Here is a 5759-nt window from a genome sequence, read left to right on the forward strand (position 1 = left end):
TTGAGATTAATGTGGATTTTATTTTATGAGCGAGCATGGAGTTCTTTTTCAGAGTATTCATTGCCCTAGCCACACAGAGGAGATAAATCACCTTTGAAATAAAACATCCTGTTGCATGCAATGGGCTCATTAAGTTTGTCTAAACTCTTAAAAAATTTCCCATTTAATCTCTGCCTGTGGTTAAGTCCTGTGAAACTGGAACTGAGCAGGAAAAATACAGTAAGCAATGCACAGGACAGGCAAGAGCACAGGAATCGTGTTCATGCTGCTTCCCCCTTTCAGGGCTACTCATCCCATACTTCTTCTCACAACCTTTTAACTCTCATTTCTATGCTCAGTGGAGACAAATAGGACATACCGACAGCCCTCCCTTGAATGATATAAATTCATTTATTTATATATTTACTTACATATCTGTATATCAATGTATTTGTTTTAAAAATCCCACCCACCTGCAACTGGCTCTCCACATAGAAGGATCAAGATTTCCAAAGACAGGTAATGATGTTGAACAGCATCTTTGTGTGCTCAGCCTAAAACATAAACTTCATTGAGATTTTTGAGATATATCTCTAAACACTCATGAGCCCATTCACCAAAACATTTTTGTGAATATCTTTTATGGCTTCTGTATTACATCAGATCAGTACCAATCTGGCTGTTTACATTTTCAGATAGTTTTCCACCCAAGTACATATGAATCTACCTATTTCTGTAGTTTAATATCACTTGTAGCAAGATATACATTGATGTCTCAATCTGGCTAGGATTGGTCATTTTGGACTTGCTTTATAGCAAAAACTTATTTTTAGTTCTCTGTTATCAACCAGTCTATTCCCTGTGCTTGTGCCGTAGTTTTGGTGTCAATTTAGAAGTGTCAGAAACAAATGTGTCTTGTTACCTTGCTCAGTAAATGTTTTAAGAGACTTAGTTCTGAATCAACCAGGATGGCAACTTCATCTGCTAGCTGTATGTTCAAAATTTGTGTATTTTGCTTTAGCACTTTGCAGTCTGTACTGATTGTGACATACTTTCATGCAAAAAATGGTTGCTATTGCTGCATACGGGGCATTCAACAGCTCCACAAGGCTGTTGCTGTGCTTATAAGACTTTCCATTAACATGCCAAGTAAACAACAGTTTTCAAAGAAGCTTAACAGATTATTTCTATTTGTCAGCAATTTACAACGGAAACCTGATGATTTTTTTTATTTCTAAAATTTGTCATGTCTCCAATCCTGGGTATTGAAATATTGGAGAATGCTGTTTATTTTCAGACTTCCATTCATTCAGCTGCTTTTGATGAATATCCCAAAATGTCATGTTTGATTTTGCTTTCAGCTGCTCACAGAAAACCTGCCTGTTCCAAGGGGACCTGTTGAATTAAATTAAATAACCATTAGATGAGGGGGTTATTTCATTGTGATTTACTGAAGCAGAGCAGGCTGCTTCTGCAGCTCAGAAGAATAGGAATCAATCCCCTGCTTGCCCCAGTGCTGTGCTCATTCATATCTCTGAGTGTTTATGGGTAACATACATACTTGCAAAGAAGAGAATACTGTAACTTTACTGCTTATAATTCACACATTTGGGATGTATAATTTCAGCCTCTCTGTGCTCAGCAGAACAGCTGGAGAAGTCCGTTAGTTTACCATATTGGACAAATAGCTTCAGGGACTGAAGTGCACTGATGGTGGTCTCAGTCATATGGCTTAGTTTTAGGTAGTCCTGTGAGGAGCAGAGAGCTGGACTCCATGTCCCTTCCAACTCAAAATATTCTGTGATTCAATGTTAGATCCAAATCTCTGATATGCTTGTAGTAAAAGCCAGGAGAGGAAGGCCCCTTTCTAAAATAAAACAAAGCAGAAAACAGAACAAGTATAAGCTGAAGTGATAAATTATAGAAGACTTCATGTGGAGAAATCAAATAAATCTCTCTAAATATTTTTAGCATGCTCACTTTCCTTTCAATAGCTCCACAGGAGGTTCAGCGGTCTCACCTGGCATCTTATTAATACTGCACTGATTGGTGAGCAGGCAGGAATGGAGCAGCGCTGGCATCTTGGTTAATCACATCTTCTAGGAAATTGTGAAAATGACACAGGAGATACTTCGCAAATGGCCAGCTGAGGTTTTGCTGCCAACAAAAAAGGTCTGTTTTCACTGCAGGTGGTCAATAAATCTAGGACTGTTATGGATCGTTGCTATAAGTCAGTTTTTGACTGCTCTGAACCACATTTAGCATCTGTCTTACTTGGGAGTCTGATCACAAACAACCTTTGCTGCAAATGAAAGATGGAGTTTCTCCTGCATTTGAGCTTTTTTTACTTGCCTTTCATTCGTGGCTTTTATTTCAGGTCTTCTTTGGATTCTGATGTTTCAGAAGACTATTTTTGATCAATATAATCCTTCTGCAGTGCCTAGTGCTTTCCTTATTTTGAACTAAAAATTTCTTTCATAAGAAATTCCCTAAAGAAATGTTCCTTTTAGTCATATGTGCTACTTGGATTTTCCCTCAGGGATGGAATGTTATTTTTCCTTTTAATTCTTTTTCAACTGTTGACAGTAATGCCCTCTATAAAACTTGTTGTGGGCCCTACTTTGTATCTCCTCTACATTTGGGATTAAGGCAAATTTGTTATCACGTGGTCGTAAAACGTTTTTTTCATAGGTCTTGAGTACACCCCTCTGTCAGGTGAGTGCTGATTATATGTTATAGAAAAAAAGGTTTTAAAATAGATCCAAGAGTGAGAAAAATCTGAAGGCTTGAGATGAACAGTTAGGAGAAATAGGACTGGGAATAATTTGCAGCAAAAGAAAAATCTTAGCTTTGATGGAGAATGCTTACGTGGATGATGCTGTTTCCTCTGAATGGGACAAGATGTGGCCGAGGAGGTGACCCAGCACTGCTCAGCACTGTGGTGGCCAGACAAGATGAAATGACCCCCACCCCACCCCAATGAAGTACAGGGTTTGGAATTCAGGATTTTTATCCCATTCAGCGATGTTGGGGACATATATAGCAGAAACCAGTCACCTGCTCAGAGAGCTCAATGCATAGGAACATATACTGCGTATATAAATATACATGATCTTCTGGAACAAAAGTCAAGCTAAAAATCCACCCTTTGAATCAGGCTTTTTTTTCAGATATCCCATATCAGACACCTAAATATGAAAATAACCCCAAACCCAAACCATCTGAATGCGCTGGCCTAGCATTTCCATTGCTTTTGGAAGAGGTGTGTAAACTTATGAAGAAGTATTTAATGCCTTGCACTTAAAGTGGTTTCAAAGGTAATCTCTCATTGATGAAAAGAAAAAGAAAGTATAATATTTCTCAGTGATCTCTAAAACACAGAAATAAAATGGAAAACTATGGTTTGCGAAGGGGAAAATATCAGAGATTAAAGATACAGGTTGCAGAGAAAAATACATTTTAGTGCAAAAAGAAAGGTTATTCTAAATATTGTCCTAAAAATGGTATTGTTCACCGTAAGTTTGGGAACAGAGATAAACCCTTTGATGAATCACAGGCTCAACTGCTTATTTGAAGTCAACAGTCATTTCACTAGATTTGACTTAAAAAGACACCTTTCTATGATTTAATGTTATAAATTAAGAACTATTCAAATTGCTCACTGAAAATGTATTATTTAAAGGTGCACTTTAAAAGTAAGCAAATGAAAGCAAGCTGGATATTTAACGGGTTACACATTTCATTCCCAGGAGTCCATTTCAAGCTGGGAACTATCATGCTAACTTGTCGGTGAGACTAGTAGTATGAGCAGCAGTGTAGAAGTTGATGGTTATAAGGCAGGTGCGTGACATTTCACCTCTGCATTGGCTTTTCAACTCCAAAATAGAGAGCAGGAGAAAAGCAAAGAAGCTCTTCTGGAGTCTGCGCTGAGTTAATGTTTGTAGAACACTTTGAGGGCTGCAAATGGAAAAAGTGCAAGAGAAGTGTTCACTTATTTCTAATTTTTTTTTTTAAGCAGGGGTCAAATCCTCAGATTTGGCCTTTTTGGGTTGCTCCTGTTTTGCAAAGAGTTTGTAAATCTGGCCTCATAGCACAGCCAGCAGGAATTCCCACACGCTGTGAAGCTGCCTTCCTACTTATTTCTACTGCAGTTTGTCCATACAGAAATATTCAGCTACTTTTTTTTTTTTTAACTTGAAAGTTAATGAAGACATATGATGGAGGTAAAGGATTAAAAGCTTTGTAAGAAAACCGGAGTTTCTCCATTCTTGCCTAAACAAGTCTTCCAGTGTGTCCATCATACTGGGTGCTATAACTAGTGCTTCGACTCACTCATCTGGGTTGCACTATAAAAGCCCTAAATCATTCTATTCCATTGCTGTTTCTTAAATCCTTTAACTAGTAATTTGGACTAATAATTTTAACACTGCTTTCTTTGCTGACTTTTATTCATGCATGTACAGACAACCCTCAGAAACATTAAACTTTTTTAACCTCACCCATCCCAGCTGTGGAGTTTCCAGCTATAATTTCCTTTCTCGACTTTCCCATCAGCAAAATTTCTACCTTAGATTTTTTTTGTATCTCTCAAGCCAATTTGCTGCACAAGTCATCTTCTGGTAATGTATATCAATTTTAGTTCCACTTAAAAAACATAGGATTTTGTTCCCATTTATTAAAATATGAGGCTAGGAGCATGCAGAAAAAGGATTTATTTTTTTCTATCATGAGAGGTCAGACATTAATCTGACTGTTCATAAAGCAGTGATCAAAATTGTAGCAGGACAAGATTGCAGCATGAAGAATATCCTAGTGAAAGGAGAACAGGTTCAAATGCCCCCTGAAACGTCTGCTGCCACGAGGCACCGCATTGCTGAATCCTCCTCCTTCCCCTTGTTTCCACTTGCCATAGTTACAAGAGACCTGATGCCTCCCTGGAGAGTCCCTTGAAGTCCGCGATGTTGCCTGGATGGTGAACATCTGTATCCCTTGTAGACGGTCAATTCTGATTCATATTGCCCTCCAAAGGAAAGGTACTGATACATCCTAAACAAACAAAAAAAAAATATAATGAAAGAATGCCGCCTTTGCTTGGTTAGTGCTGTCGCTCATGAAATTCAAACTGCTGGGTCATATGCTTTGAGTCTGCCACCTCTTTTTTTTCCTCACAGTCATAAAAAGCCTTTCAACAGGAGAGATTTAATAGCAAAACTTCATTGAAACACAGGCTAACTCCCATTGCGTAATTGTAACCTCTGTCTCTGGGAGTTATTAGCTGGGATGACAGGCTTTGCATTTATTTATTCTTCTAGTGGCAGTGAGAACACCAGAGAGCAAAGGTCCCTGGGGGACTGCTACATCTCATTCCTAATTGGGGTATTTAATACTTTCTACCACAGGCCTTTTAAGGTTGAGTGTGAGCTGTGTCCTATTAGCCAGAAACCACTGTCTGGCAAGTTGACAGTCAAATCTTTTAGAATAATATTGTTAGTTTTAATACACTGGCCTAAGGCTTTTGGTTGAGAAAAGGGAGATATAATTGTTTATTACTGGAAGACTCGGGAACAATTTATGATCCATCCCTATCTGTTAAAGTAGGATAATTTCTATATTGTATATCTAGGAGAAGAAACAGAAATTAGATTTGCACTTATAGAAACAAATGGCCTTTCTTTTATAATTGGTTCCTGTTTGGAGGAAACCTGTCAGCACATTCTGTGAATGTATTTCAGTCCAATCCAGCCTAGAAACACCTTAGTGATTGAATTTTTCTCCTGCAA

The sequence above is a fragment of the Cuculus canorus genome, chromosome 5 (genome assembly GCF_017976375.1).
Source record: "Cuculus canorus isolate bCucCan1 chromosome 5, bCucCan1.pri, whole genome shotgun sequence".
Classification (NCBI taxonomy): Eukaryota; Metazoa; Chordata; class Aves; order Cuculiformes; family Cuculidae; genus Cuculus; species Cuculus canorus.